Source organism: Amblyomma mixtum, chromosome 3 (assembly GCF_055824585.1).
Source record: "Amblyomma mixtum isolate Tamu chromosome 3, ASM5582458v1, whole genome shotgun sequence".
In the NCBI taxonomy this organism is placed as follows: domain Eukaryota; kingdom Metazoa; phylum Arthropoda; class Arachnida; order Ixodida; family Ixodidae; genus Amblyomma; species Amblyomma mixtum.
This window is the reverse complement of record NC_143014.1, coordinates 48,769,418-48,785,081: the sequence shown is the minus strand read 5'-3', so window position 1 is coordinate 48,785,081 and position 15,664 is coordinate 48,769,418. Positions and strand designations below refer to the sequence as shown.

The 15,664-nt window shown below is 45.9% G+C and overlaps 2 non-coding genes across 2 annotated transcripts; both read right to left on the bottom strand.

The window, feature by feature from the left end:
- Positions 1–3,654: 3,654 nt before the first annotated feature.
- TRNAR-UCG (transfer RNA arginine (anticodon UCG)) lies at positions 3,655–3,727 on the bottom strand. The gene has a single exon. It is a non-coding gene; the product is annotated as a tRNA-Arg (tRNA).
- Positions 3,728–11,628: 7,901 nt separating this feature from the next.
- On the bottom strand, positions 11,629–11,701 carry TRNAR-UCG (transfer RNA arginine (anticodon UCG)). The gene has a single exon. It is a non-coding gene; the product is annotated as a tRNA-Arg (tRNA).
- Between the last annotated feature and the right edge of the window lie 3,963 nt (positions 11,702–15,664).

Genomic DNA, 15,664 nt, shown 5'->3' with positions numbered 1-15,664 from the left:
CAACCGGAAGTTGGCTCGGCTCTCCTCACTATCTTTTTCTCCACCAAGCTACGGGGAGGGGATCGCGCGCGGCTCGCAAGCGCTTCGTAAAAGAAAGGTATCAAAAAAACCGCGCCGCTCGCCGCTACACTCCTACACCTCCCTTCCCGCAAACACGCACCTAGACACAGACCGACGCACAGGTGCGCTGAACCTTCTCCGACGCCAGGTGAAGGAAGACGACATTGCGCGTCGCTTATAGCTCAGCTCACCATCCTTCTCGGGCTACCGTACACCCGCCGTGTGGCCTTCGAAATGCAGCTCAGCATCGCCGAGAGCGGCTTCATGTTTCTGCGCTGTTTGGTGAGGTGCGAAAGTTCGCTGATCAAAACAATCAACGCTTCTTCGCGTGTCGAAGCGCGGTTCCGGAGTGCCACGAGATTCATTTCAATGCATCGATCGCTCCGCTTAACGACACCAAGTTTGACGAACAAAATATCAAATGAGCGGTTATTTGCTGCATTTAAAAGCAATCTTAGATGCGTGCGTAACGTCACGACGCCAGGCATGTAGGCTTTAACACGCAAGGCCGAACACACCGTGCCGAAAGCCCGTCCACCGCCACCGAGAAACACTCGGGCCCCTAGCAACAACGACGCTAACGACGCCGTACGCCGTTGCTAGTGGCCCGAGTTTTCTTAGCAACAACGACAACGTTGCTAGTGGCCCGACTTTTTAAGCTTAAATTTTGACGTCACTTCCGCCACATTCTTGTCAATGCATTAGGAATACGAAGGGCCTCTCCTTAGTTTTCCTTCCTCCATGCCCTGCCAGCTTCGTGTTCGAGTGCGACAGGAGTTGCGCGAGGCGCGATCTCCGCGTTGACAGACGCCGTCTCGGCGAAACAAAAAGGAGGTAGTACGAAGGCCGTAATGTAAAACCAAAACCAAAGCGTATGTACAGGATGGTCCACCCTCCGTGAACACGCGAGTATGCGGCCGCGGTCTTCGGAGAGCCGGTGAGCCTGTCCCTACCGTTCACGAAAGAAGTGGCGGACGACGCGCAGGCAAGTCGCTCGCTGCTCGATTTTCCAGCCTTGCGACTGCGAGACGCAAGCCGCTGAACCAATCAGCGAGACAGTCGAGCTTTCGGCAACGACGGCGCCCGCGGACACGCCGAGCGACGAACTGCGCTGCCCCCCGGCCAACGTTTCTCCCTGGCTGCCGTAGTCGTCGCTAAGCCTAACTGTTTTTCATCGATGCCGCAGCTGAGGGCGCTTCGGAATTGGCCAGCGCTGTAGTAAAGGTGCTACTCGCGTCACCGTTTTACTGTGTTCCTCGTCTCATAATAAAATAAAGACATGATCGATTTCTGCGACGCCTCCAACAGCGGAGCTAGCAGACAGCAGGCCAGCCGCACTGGGCATCAGGAAGAAATTTGCTTGTATCGCAGTTATCACTTCTACCAGCAACTCGGTATTGGCCAACGATCCTCAAAAATGATTCATTTTTCACATTCCTCTACTCCAGGGCTTGTTATGAACGCGAACAAAGAATATTAGCGCATTTTTCTGACGCCGGCGGCAGGCATATACAGGCCGGCAGCTTCACACTCGCTGTCCGTTTCAGACGAATCTTCACTGCTGGACTCTGAGCTTTCAGTGCCCGAGTCGGAACTGTCACTTCCATTAAGCAAAATTAGTGCCGCACGGCTCGAAGCAAGATCATTGCCGTCCACTGTTGAGTGGAAAGTGCCCGTCTGTCCCGGCTCGCCCGGCTCACCACGTAGCGACGACAGGAACGAAGCGGCTGCTGCCGGTCGCGACAGGAAGTAGACGCGGCGGAAAAGAAAACGTCACGCGAGGTTCCGGTCAAATCCGCCGATTTCGGCAGATCAAGAATCGCTGCTCCACGGAGCGATACGGGATTTACGCCTGATCCCGATCTGCCATTGGAACATACAACTCGCGCTCCCATTTTACCATTGGAATACGACTGATCCAAACCGAGCAGAAAAACTTGATCCCGATCTGCCATTGGAATTCACCATTAGAGAATTCCGAGATCGCAAAAGCGCATTCCGAAATGCCCAGCTGCGCTGCACAAAGTGACAGTCTGGAGTCCGCAGCATTACCGACAACGCAGTGGATATTCGAATATTCACTACGTTCTCTCCTAAAGTAGAGTGCACCCACGCACTGAAACTTTGTCTGACCTCTTTACATTATAGGAACTATGCACTCGGGTACGCGCTAGAAAACACAAGCCATTGAGCAAAGCAAGAAACAATGCTCGCGAGCGTGTTGCCAGCATTTTTGGACTTTTTTCACAATATTAAAAGCCTAATTTCGCATCACACAAACGTGTTCTCCAAGATAACACGCAGCTTCGAAGGAAAAGCTGCCGCAATTGAAGTATTATTTTACTGCAGCCATGTAGAGCGCAAACGCAGCTCGCCAAAACCTCATAAGTGCCGGCCGCTCCTCGCTTCAGCGCTGCCTGTAGCCGAAGACGCGCCCGGCAGGGAGCAAGGCTCGACTACACCGCCGTTAGTTCTCGTGACCGCCGCTTGGGACACTCTCCTCCGCTGGGCGGTATGGGGAGCTGTGAACTGAGTTGGTTCTAGTAACTGTGTGTGTGTGTGCGTGCGTGCGTGTGTGTGTGTTGTGTGTGTGTGTGCGTGTGCGTCTGTGTGTGTGTGTGTGTGTGTGTGTGTGTGTGTGTGTGTGTGTGTGTGTGTGTGTGTGTGTGTGTGTGTGTGAGTGTGTGTGTGTGTGTGTGTGTCTGTGGAGGCACGCTCAGCCGACAATTTCTGACGGTGCCCCGGGCGTTCTCAGTGCTGCTGCATTCTCCACGAAGGCTGCCCACATCATGCCCCTCAGTAGGGTTTTTGGGTTTAAAAGCGTGAATGTTTACACTCAAGTACGTCACTCAAGTACGTCAAGTACCTCTATGCTCTTCAGTGTTCTGACGCGTTGCCTGCTCGCGCGTGCCGCTTTGATGCGCAACACAGTCGCGTCCAGTGTGACCTGCAATGCAACAGTGGCTACCGCGTGGCCGAGAAGTAACTGGAAGCCGTAGCGTTTTGAACGCCACAGAGTGTCGTTGTCTGTAAAGATGCAGCGGATTGTATTGCCTCTTTGAAAAGTGTGACTGCATAAATTTCATTATTTGCCTTTTGTTTCTGTTTTGGTTTGTGTTTCCTTTCCCAATCCTGCTTGGATTCCAGGATGAGGAAGGCTCGGACTTGAGCTGAAAAATAAAAGTCATCTCTCTCTCTCCAGGATGAGTCTGCAGTATGGTATAGCCACGGCGAAGGCCGGGTATTCACTGTCAAGGGTTCGTGTCCGACAGAAATACTCTAAGACAGCAATACTTCCAAAGCAGCAATGATGGTTCACGTGCCCACACAAATAAGATGGTATGTTGGCCGCTGTCGCGTTGCACACAGTGGAAAGATTGGTTTTTGAGGAAAGGAAATGGCGCAGGAATTGTCTCACTTCTCGTTGGACAACCCAACCACGCCGTAAAGGAAAAAAGAGGTGCAGTTGTGGAGGGTTCCGGAATAACTTCGACCACCTGGCCATCTAGGATACATTTTGGTTGTCGCAGGAACGATATATCTTGTATGTTAAACCGTTCGCAATATGGTGGCCAAGAAGGGAAAAATTAAAAAAGAGCCTGCCAGGACTCGAACCTGGAATCTTCTGATCCGAAGTCAGACGCGTTATCCGTTGCGCCACAGGCCCACAGAGACCTCCGGGTTCATCTATTTTATTTATTAATACAGGGGAAGAGTGTAACCAAAGATTAACTACCACGTTCCTTTTTTTTTGTCAGTGTGTTGTTCTATATGTTCGTTTGTTGTTGTTTTATAAACGTTGGAAATAAACGCTGGAATAACTTTTCCTGACCTTCAGTAAACATTTAAACTTTGAAACGTTTAACCACGCAGTTAATAAGACGTTGCAGCCTGGGGCTACAAAGCGACACGAAATACAACAGAGCACAATTAATACGTGCTACTTAAAAATTCCCCTTGAAACGGACAGCATCGACTCCAAGATTAAACAGCCTACCGTGAAGGGTGCCATAATTGATCACGGCGGATGGGTGACATTTAGAGTTTTCTCGTGACAATTCGGGACTGTACATGCGCTCTATGGCAATCACAATCTCTAAGGCATAAGTAAAGCAGGGCGAATGAAGAAGCCCGAAGTAGAAACGAAGAAGGGACGCCTTCGGGCACCTTAATTCGCGCTGCCGAACTTACGTCAGAATGGACCATCTATCCCAGCAAAAAGTTCTACTTGAATACCGTCTCATGAAACAGAAAAGTTCTGCTAATAGGAAAACCTCACTATGTGCCAAATACAGAAATATTCCGAGATACGTCAAAGCTTAGAAATAATGGCAACGTTCCTTTATCGCTATGGTTTTACATTATACTAACATTAGTTTTATTCGAAGCTTTACCTGCCCAGCCATCGATGTCGACTGCAGTCGATTTTGGAGACTGTAAAGCAAATTGAACCTTTCGAGGAAATCATAACTTTTTACCACACATATAAAAACACGTCGTATACTATAACGCAAACCTTGTTTCAAAAAAGAAAAAGTTGTTTTTCTTTGTCAGCATATAACCCTGGCCACCACTCTTCTAACTTCGAAAATCTGCACACAATGTGCCTCACACACACACACACATATAGAATCATAATCTACGCGTCGCCAAATTTGCGTCATCATTTTAAATGACGTTAAGTAATAATGGACTCGTAAAAGGTGTTAAAAAAAAAGTCATTTAGCATAGAAGTCTGGCCACTATGCACTTTTAAAGCTCGAAAATCTAGACACAATGTGCGTATTACATAAACTCAAAATTATAACGTAACCGTTGCCAATTTTAAGTCACCATTTTTATTGCCGTGAAGTAATATGTGGTTCTTAAAGAATATTGTTTTGAAATAAATTACTAATTTACTTTCGAAATCTGGCCGCAGTGTTTTTCACGAGAGTCTGGCAACAATATGCTATTTTTCAAATAAACGTAATATTGCTTCTTTTGCCACAATAATTTTTTTGTAAAATTTTTGAAGTATATTCAACGCATGATGCGCATTCGGAGCTGTTTTTAGTTGGAAGCAGTATGCATGGATTCGAAAATGCGCTCATAGACTACCCGGGTGCAGAGCTGTTTAGCGCTGGTTTGTCTCAGTGACTGTCACTTTTGCTGGGACAATAGCACTTAACACCGTGCTCTCAATGAAAGAGGGTAAAAGAGGCATTTTTCTCAATACAGTGTGGTTTCGCCGAGTGCGTGTAGATGAAGTTGAAACCTATTGTTAGACTGATATTAAAAAACAGCTCCGTGCAGCTGCATAGGACGGTGGCTCTTCTGCGAAACACTAACAAAGCAAAATGTTCACTTTGTCAGCTTTTAATTCATGACCAGAAGCTTGTGTTCAGAAGTATTTGATGGTGATATTCCCATATTACCAGGAAATACTTCACTTTCAAGCTGCTGGGGATTTGACTCTTACTGGCACACTGGAATGTGCTCCCCTGAAGTGAAAATAGAAACTAAATATTTATGCCCTCATGGAAAGACGTGTTTATTTTTATTAAATTAGTTTCTACCTATTTCTCCCTATACCCCTGTCAAGCGGGCAAGTTAAGTGCACTTACGGGGAGTGCGCTTTGGCATCCCGAGTGACACTTTGGGCTACGCGGTGCTAAACGGGAAAGCAAAGTGCACTCATAGTAAAAAAATAATTGCTACAGAAAATGAGCGGAATTTCTGAACAGGCCGATGGAAAAGAAAAAGGACTAATAATATTTGATTGCTTAACGTGATAGTGGAAATAAAGCAAGGCTCAACAGTTTTTAACGATGAAAAAAAAATTTAAATAGCAGAAAAGCCAAGACCAGCCAAGGCTATCCAGAATTTCGACAACAAACAAGATGGCGGCGGGCAGCGATGTTGCATCTGATCACGTTTACTTGTTTTGTTGCTTCGGTTGTAGCTATAACCAACGAACTTTTTCTGAAAACAGTTTATAACACGTAAAATAAAGTTGTAAGTACTTTTTATGCATTATAAATTTTGTACCATTGGAACCGCTGGCGTCGAGGCTACGCACTCGGCCAGCAAAGTATGGTCCGTGAACGCACTCCTGGTGGAGCGCACTTTCCGCGAGTGACACTCCACTTGCGTCGTTTAGATGCGGCAAAGTGTACTTACAGCAAAGTACGCTTTCCGTAAGTGCACTTAACTTGCCCGCTTGACAGGGGTATTACTTACGCTCCGCGTCGCTACTGTGACTCCTCCTTCTATGGCGGCTATCGCAACTGGTCTTGCGGCCAGCAGCAGCAAAACCAGGTTGTTTTAACCATTGGTTCCACCTGCGTGTGTGTGTGTGTGTGCGTGATCGTGTGTGCGCTCGTGTGTGTGTGTTTACCGTCCCTAAGCAACTCAGGCTATGAGGGACGCCGTAGTGAAGGGCTCCGGAAATTTCGACCACTTGGGGTTCTTTAACGTGCAATGATATCGCTCAGCGCACGGGCATCTAGAATTTCTCCTCCAAAGAAATTCAACCGCCGCGGCCGGGATCGAACCCGCGTCTTTCGGGTCAGCAGCCGAGCACCATAACCACTGAGCCACCGCGGCGGCGTATGTCTGTGTGTGCAACGTTACTAGAACCAAGTCAGTTTCACAGCGGTGCCCAGAGAGCTGTCCCAAGTGGCGGTCGCGCGAACTAGTGGCGCTGCGATCGAGTCTTGCTCCCTCGTACCCTCGTCGCCGCTCTGTGCGGCTCGCTGCCCTGCTGCGCCCTTTTTAAGGTGCACTCGCGACAGCCGCTTTGTGTTGTCCGCTTCTCAGTTAATTTTAAGGCGAAAGCCTTTAATGCCTCATACTGTCGTTTGCAGCCGTGTCGGCAGATGTGTCCGTGTTTCGGCGTCACTACTTAAAAAGCTTTGTCGAGGCTGAGCATCGAACCAGGGCCTTTGGCATTTGAAGTCATTAACTACTCATTTGGCATTTGAACCAGTCATTAACTCATGGCTAGTTAGTCATGATTGTTTAATGACTAACTAGTGATGATTAACCAGTCATGACTGGTTAGTCATTCGTTAGTCATTAATCACTCATCAGTAGTTAGTCATGATTGGTTAGTCGTGACTAGCTAGTCATTAACCAGACATGTCTAGTTCATCATTAACCAATGATGACTAGTTAGTCATCAACTAATAAGTCAAACTAGCTAGTCATTAACTAGTGATCAATTAACTAGTCATGACTATTTAGTCATTAAGCAATCATGACTAGTTAGTCATCAACAAATTAGTCATGACTTAAATAGCCATGACTAATTAGTCATTAACCGATCATGACTAGTTAGTCATCAACCAATTAGTGATGACTACCTAGTTCATTGACCAGTCATCAATTAACTAGTCATGGCTAGTTAGTCATTAACCAATCATGTCTAGTTAGTCATTAACTAATAAGTCAAATTAGCTAGTCATTAACCAGTCATCAATTAACTAGTCATGACTAGTTAGTCATTAACCATGACTAGTTAGTCATCAACTAATTAGTGATGACCTAAATAGTCCTGACCTATTAGTCATTAACCAATCATGACTAGTTAGTCATCAACTAATTAGTCATGACTAGCTAGTCATTCACCAGTCATCAGTTAACTATTCATGGCTAGTTAGTCATTAACCAATCATGGCTAGTTAGTCATTAACCAATCATGACTAATTAGTCATTAACTAATCATGACAAGTTAGTCAATAATCAATCATGACTAGTAAGTCAATAACCAATCATGACTAGTAAGTCATGACTAGCTAGCCACTAACCACTCATGGTTAGTCATGACTGGTTAGTCATTACTAACCATGACTAATTACTGATTAGTCATGACTGGTTAGTCATTAAGCAGTCATGATAAATTAGTCATTAAGTAGTCATGACTACTTATATTGGTCAATGAATGGTTAGTCATGAGTAGTCAGTCATTAAGCAGACATGGCTAGTTATTATTGCTTAATGACTGCTTAGTCATGACTAGTCATGACTGGTTTGTCATTGCTGGTTAGTCACGACTAGCTAGTCATTAACCAGACATGACTAGTTCATCATTAAGGAATCATGACTAGTTAGTCATCAACTAATTAGTCATGACTAGCTAGTCATTAACCAGCCATCAATTAACTTGTCATGGCTAGTTAGTCATTAACCAATCATGACTAGTTAGTAACCAATCATGACTAGTAAGGCATGGGTTATGACCCAGTTAGTCATGGCTAGCCAAACCAAGTCACCCCATTGCCTCCTCGCAAAATAACGATGGTTCTGCCGCCTCGTGTGTGCCAACAGCCGTGCGGCCAAAGTTGCGTGGAAAGGCTTTCGTCTCGCGCACTTTAGATCCTCAAAGCGGCGCCTGAATTTTTTGTTTGTATGTTGTAACATCGGGCCTCTTCATGCTGACCTGTTTTGCACTGGGGTGCAATAGCGGGTATCGCAACGATGACACGACGGACAGTCATTTCTTCGGGCCACCGATATACAGCTGAGCCACCACCGCTGCCACGTGCAGACAGAAGAGAGCTGAAAGCAATACATGGTAAATGAAAGGAAAAAGATTGTTGCTAGCTCCGGCATCTGCCATCGCTGCTGAAAGCACCTCAGCTGGTTCAACAGAAATAAAGGATAGCAGGCAGTGTGTAGGAGTGAAATGAAAGAGGTGAGAGGATTGTAGAAAGGACAGGGGAAGAGGTACAATGGTAATAAAACTATTTACATATTAACGTAACAGCAACAGAGATAGAAAAGACGCGCGTCGCAGTAACCGCGTCCGCCGAAGCCAACGTTTCTAGTAAAGACAGTTGGCAAACTGCGCCGGCGAGCCAGGGAGCAGAGCGGCCCCACGCGATCACCGTCTAGGCGGTGGCGCTGCGGTCGCTTTAGGATGAGCGCGTCGTCTGCTACTCCCAGCTCAACGTTTTTATATAATATTATCAACATAAACTACGAGGAGGCAAGCGGTACGTCATGTTTCTCTAAACCGCGGAAAGAACGGCTTCCAGTTTTTCCCGATATTTACAGCCAGAGGCTCAACCTCGAGCATCCTGCCCTGACGTACCCCAGACGTAGAGCGCACGCGGACTTCGCAATTCGTAGATGAGCGCGGCTAGAAGCAGCCGCCCCCTGCGCAGACGATGCGAGGCGCGAGCTAACAGTAATCATTCGCGCAGCAAACTGTGACCAAGCGGAGCCAATGGGCGCCGCGGCGGTGAAGAGAAATCGTGGCCTCTGAGATCAAGCGCGGTGTTAAAGTACCGATGCTTGAGCTGGTTACGGAGGCACGGAGGCCATGGAAGAACAAACGCGGTACTCCTGCCAGCCGAAAGATGGCGCTCGTATCTCTTTGAGATGAAATCGGCGACAGAAAGGGGCCGCATACCCGGAGCATGTTTTCCAACTGGCGAAGCGGAGACGCTGGTTGCTGGCCCTGCTGCGCCCTTTGTAAAGCGCGCTTGCGACAGCCGCTTTGTGTCGTCTGCTTCTTAGTTAATTTTTGTTTGTATTTTTTTGACATCGGACTTGTTCATGCCGACCTGCTTTTCACCGGGGTGCAATAGCGGGTATCGCAACGATGACTCAACGGACCGTCATTGCTTCGGGCCGCCAAAAGACCACATCGAGTTTAAAAGATGGGAGCGTGCACTTCACAGAAAGGATCGCAAACTGACTTCGAAATGCAAAGTTTGTGATCTCCATTTCGAAGAAGAAGACCTTCTAAAGGACTATCCCCATGTAGTGCAAGGTACGGAAGTGCTTTTGGAGACAGGGAAATGGATGCTGGCACCAGGCTCTCTTCCGAAGCTGTTTCCTTTATTCCAGGCGCATATTTCAAAGGCAAAATGCACTACGCCGAAGAGAAAGCCTCCAATGGATCGCGGTGCCCAGTGTGTCGCGACAGCAGTGCCACGAGGTAACTTAGAGAATTCCGAGATCGCAAAAGTGCATTCCGAAATGCCCAGCTGCGCTGCACATAGTGACAGTCTGGAGTCCGCAGCGTTACCGACAACGCAGTGGATATTCGAATATTCACTACGTTCCCTCCTAAAGTAGAGTGCACCCACGCACTGAAACTTTGTCTGACCTCTTTACATTATAGGAACTATGCACTCGGGTACGCGCTAGAAAACACAAGCCATTGAGCAAAGCAAGAAACAAGGCTCGCGAGCGTGTTGCCAGCATTTTTGGACTTTTTTCACAATATTAAAAGCCTAATTTCGCATCACACAAACGTGTTCTCCAAGATAACACGCAACTTCGAAGGAAAAGCTGCCGCAATTGAAGTATTATTTTACTGCAGCCATGTAGAGCGCAAACGCAGCTCGCCAAAACCTCATAAGTGCCGGCCGCTCCTCGCTTCAGCGCTGCCTGTAGCCGACGACGCGCCCGGCAGGGAGCAAGGCTCGACTACACCGCCGTTAGTTCTCGTGACCGCCGCTTGGGACACTCTCCTCCGCTGGGCGGTATGGGGAGCTGTGAAACTGAGTTGGTTCTAGTAACTGTGTGTGTGTGTGTGTGTGCGTGCGTGCGTGCGTGTGTGTATGTTGTGTGTGTGTGTGTGCGTGTGCGTCTGTGTGTGTGTGTGTGTGTGTGTGTGAGTGTGTGTGTGTGTGTGTGTGTGTGTGTGTGTGTGTGTGTGTGTGTGTGTGTGTGTGTGTGTGTGGAGGCACGCTCAGCCGACAATTTCTGACGGTGCCCCGGGCGTTCTCAGTGCTGCTGCATTCTCCACGAAGGCTGCCCACATCATGCCCCTCAGTAGGATTTTTGGGTTTAAAAGCGTGAATGTTTACACTCAAGTACGTCACTCAAGTACGTCAAGTACCTCTATGCTCTTCAGTGTTCTGACGCGTTGCCTGCTCGCGCGTGCCGCTTTGATGCGCAACACAGTCGCGGCCAGTGTGACCTGGAATGCAACAGTGGCTACCGCGTGGCCGAGAAGTAACTGGAAGCCGTAGCGTTTTGAGCGCCAGAGAGTGTCGTTGTCTGTAAAGATGCAGCGGATTTTATTGCCTCTTTGAAAAGTGTGACTGCATAAATTTCATTATTTCCCTTTTGTTTCTGTTTTGGTTTGTGTTTCCTTTCCCAATCCTGCTTGGATTCCAGGATGAGGAAGGCTCGGACTTGAGCTGAAAAATAAAAGTCATCTCTCTCTCTCTCTCCAGGATGAGTCTGCAGTATGGTATAGCCACGGCGAAGGCCGGGTATTCACTGTCAAGGGTTCGTGTCCGACAGAAATACTCTAAGACAGCAATACTTCCAAAGCAGCAATGATGGTTCACGTGCCCACACAAATAAGATGGTATGTTGGCCGCTGTCGCGTTGCACACAGTGGAAAGATTGGTTTTTGAGGAAAGGAAATGGCGCAGGAATTGTCTCACTTCTCGTTGGACAACCCAACCACGCCGTAAGGAAAAAAGAGGTGCAGTTGTGGAGGGTTCCGGAATAACTTCGACCACCTGGCCATCTAGGTTACATTTTGGTTGTCGCAGGAACGATATATCTTGTATGTTAAACCGTTCGCAATATGGTGGCCAAGAAGGGAAAAATTAAAAAAGAGCCTGCCAGGACTCGAACCTGGAATCTTCTGATCCGAAGTCAGACGCGTTATCCGTTGCGCCACAGGCGCAAAGAGACCTCCGGGTTCATCTATTTTATTTATTAATACAGGGGAAGAGTGTAACCAAAGATTAACTACCACGTTCCTTTTTTTTGTCAGTGTGTTGTTCTATATGTTCGTTTGTTGTTGTTTTATAAACGTTGGAAATAAACGCTGGAATAACTTTTCCTGACCTTCAGTAAACATTTAAACTTTGAAACGTTTAACCACGCAGTTAATAAGACGTTGCAGCCTGGGGCTACAAAGCGACACGAAATACAACAGAGCACAATTAATACGTGCTACTTAAAAATTCCCCTTGAAACGGACAGCATCGACTCCAAGATTAAACAGCCTACCGTGAAGGGTGCCATAATTGATCACGGCGGATGGGTGACATTTAGAGTTTTCTCGTGACAATTCGGGACTGTACATGCGCTCTATGGCAATCACAATCTCTAAGGCATAAGTAAAGCAGGGCGAATGAAGAAGCTCGAAGGAGAAACGAAGAAGGGACGCCTTCGGGCACCTTCATTCGCGCTGCCGAACTTACGTCAGAATCGACCATCTATCCCAGCAAAAAGTTCTACTTGAATACCGTCTCATGAAACAGAAAAGTTATGCTAATAGGAAAACCTCAATACGTGCCAAACAGAAATATTCCGAGATACGTCAAACCTTAGAAATAATGCAACGTTCCTTTATCGCTATGGTTTTACATTATACTAACATTAGTTTTATTCGAAGCTTTACCTGCCCAGCCATCGATGTCGACTGCAGTCGATTTTGGAGACTGTAAAGCAAATTGAACCTTTCAAGGAAATCATAACTTTTTACCACACATATAAAAACACGTCGTATACTATAACGCAAACCTTGTTTCAAAAAAGAAAAAGTTGTTTTTCTTTGTCAGCATATAACTCTGGCCACCACTCTTCTAACTTCGAAAATCTGCACACAATGTGCCTCACACACACACACACACATATAGAATCATAATCTACGCGTCGCCAAATTTGCGTCATCATTTTAAATGACGTTAAGTAATAATGAACTCGTAAAAGGTGTTAAAAAAAGTCATTTAGCATAGAAGTCTGGCCACTATGCACTTTTAAAGCTCGAAAATCTAGACACAATGTGCGTATTACATAAACTCAAAATTATAACGTACGCGTTGCCAATTTTAAGTCATCATTTTTATTGCCGTGAAGTAATATGTGGTTCTTAAAGAATATTGTTTTGAAATAAATTACTAATTTACTTTCGAAATCTGGCCACAGTGTTTTTCACGAGAGTCTGGCAACAATATGCTATTTTTCAAATAAATGTAATATTGCTTCTTTTGCCACAATAATTTTTTTGTAAAATTTTTGAAGTATATTCAACGCATAATGCGCATTCGGAGCTGTTTTTAGTTGGAAGCAGTATGCATGGATTCGAAAATGCGCTCATAGACTACCCGGGTGCAGAGCTGTTTAGCGCTGGTTTGTCTCAGTGACTGTCACTTTTGCTGGGACAATAGCACTTAACACCGTGCTCTCAATGAAAGAGGGTAAAAGAGGCATTTTTCTCAATACAGTGTGGTTTCGCCGAGTGCGTGTAGATGAAGTTGAAACCTATTGTTAGACTGATATTAAAAAACAGCTCCGTGCAGCTGCATAGGACGGCGGCTCTTCTGCGAAACACTAACAAAGCAAAATGTTCACTTTGTCAGCTTTTATTTCATGACCAGAAGCTTGTGTTCAGAAGTATTTGATGGTGATATTCCCATATTACCAGGAAATACTTCACTTTCAAGCTGCTGGGGATTTGACTCTTACTGGCACACTGGAATGTGCTCGGCTGAAGTGAAAATAGAAACTTAATTTTTATGCCCTCATGGAAAGACGTGTTTATTTTTATTAAATTAGTTTCTACCTGCTACTGTGACTCCTCCTTCTATGGCGGCTATCGCAACTGGTCTTGCGGCCAGCAGCAGCAAAACCAGGTTGTTTTAACCATTGGTTCCACCTGCGTGTGTGTGTGTGCGTGATCGTGTGTGCGCTCGTGTGTGTGTGTTTACCGTCCCTAAGCAACTCAGGCTATGAGGGACGCCGTAGTGAAGGGCTCCGGAAATTTCGACCACCTGGGGTTCTTTAACGTGCAATGATATCGCTCAGCGCACGGGCATCTAGAATTTCTCCTCCAAAGAAATTCAACCGCCGCGGCCGGGATCGAACCCGCGTCTTTCGGGTCAGCAGCCGAGCACCATAACCACTGAGGCACCGCGGCGGCGTATGTGTGTGTGTGCAACGTTACTAGAACCAAGTCACTTTCACAGCGGTGCCCAGAGAGCTGTCCCAAGTGGCGGTCGCGCGAACTAGTGGCGCTGCGATCGAGTCTTGCTCCCTCGTACCCTCGTCTCCGCTCTGTGCGGCTCGCTGTCCTGCTGCGCCCTTTTTAAGGTGCACTCGCGACAGCCGCTTTGTGTTGTCCGCTTCTCAGTTAATTTTAAGGCGAAAGCCTTTAATGCCTCATACTGTCGTTTGCAGCCGTGTCGGCAGATGTGTCCGTGTTTCGGCGTCACTACTTAAAAAGCTGTGTCGAGGCTGAGCATCGAACCAGGGCCTTTGGCATTTGAAGTCATTAACTACTCATTTGGCATTTGAACCAGTCATTAACTCATGGCTAGTTAGTCATGATTGTTTAATGACTAACTAGTGATGATTAACCAGTCATGACTGGTTAGTCATTCGTTAGTCATTAATCACTCATCAGTAGTTAGTCATGATTGGTTAGTCGTGACTAGCTAGTCATTAACCAGACATGTCTAGTTCATCATTAACCAATGATGACTAGTTAGTCATCAACTAATAAGTCAAACTAGCTAGTCATTAACTAGTGATCAATTAACTAGTCATGACTATTTAGTCATTAAGCAATCATGACTAGTTAGTCATCAACAAATTAGTCATGACTTAAATAGCCATGACTAATTAGTCATTAACCGATCATGACTAGTTAGTCATCAACCAATTAGTGATGACTACCTAGTTCATTGACCAGTCATCAATTAACTAGTCATGGCTAGTTAGTCATTAACCAATCATGTCTAGTTAGTCATTAACTAATAAGTCAAATTAGCTAGTCATTAACCAGTCATCAATTAACTAGTCATGACTAGTTAGTCATTAACCAAACATGACTAGTTAGTCATCAACTAATTAGTTATGACCTAAATAGTCCTGACCTATTAGTCATTAACCAATCATGACTAGTTAGTCATCAACTAATTAGTCATGACTAGCTAGTCATTCACCAGTCATCAATTAACTATTCATGGCTAGTTAGTCATTAACCAATCATGGCTAGTTAGTCATTAACCAATCATGACTAGTTAGTCATTAACTAATCATGACAAGTTAGTCAATAATCAATCATGACTAGTAAGTCAATAACCAATCATGATAGTAAGTCATGACTAGCTAGCTACTAACCACTCATGGTTAGTCATGACTGGTTAGTCATTACTAACCATGACTAATTACTGATTAGTCATGACTGGTTAGTCATTAAGCAGTCATGATAAATTAGTCATTAAGTAGTCATGACTAGTTATATTGGTCAATGAATGGTTAGTCATGAGTAGTCAGTCATTAAGCAGACATGACTAGTTATTATTGCTTAATGACTGCTTAGTCATGACTAGTCATGACTGGTTTGTCATTGCTGGTTAGTCACGACTAGCTAGTCATTAACCAGACATGACTAGTTCATCATTAACGAATCATGACTAGTTAGTCATTAACCAATCATGACTAGTTAGTAACCAATCATGACTAGTAAGGCATGGGTCATGACCCAATTAGTCATGGCTAGCCAAACCAAGTCACCCCATTGCCTCCTCGCAAAATAACGTTGGTTCTGCCGCCTCGTGTGTGCCAACAGCCGTGCGGCCAAAGTTGCGTGGAAAGGCTTTCGTCTCGCGCACTTTAGATCCTCAAAGCGGCGCCT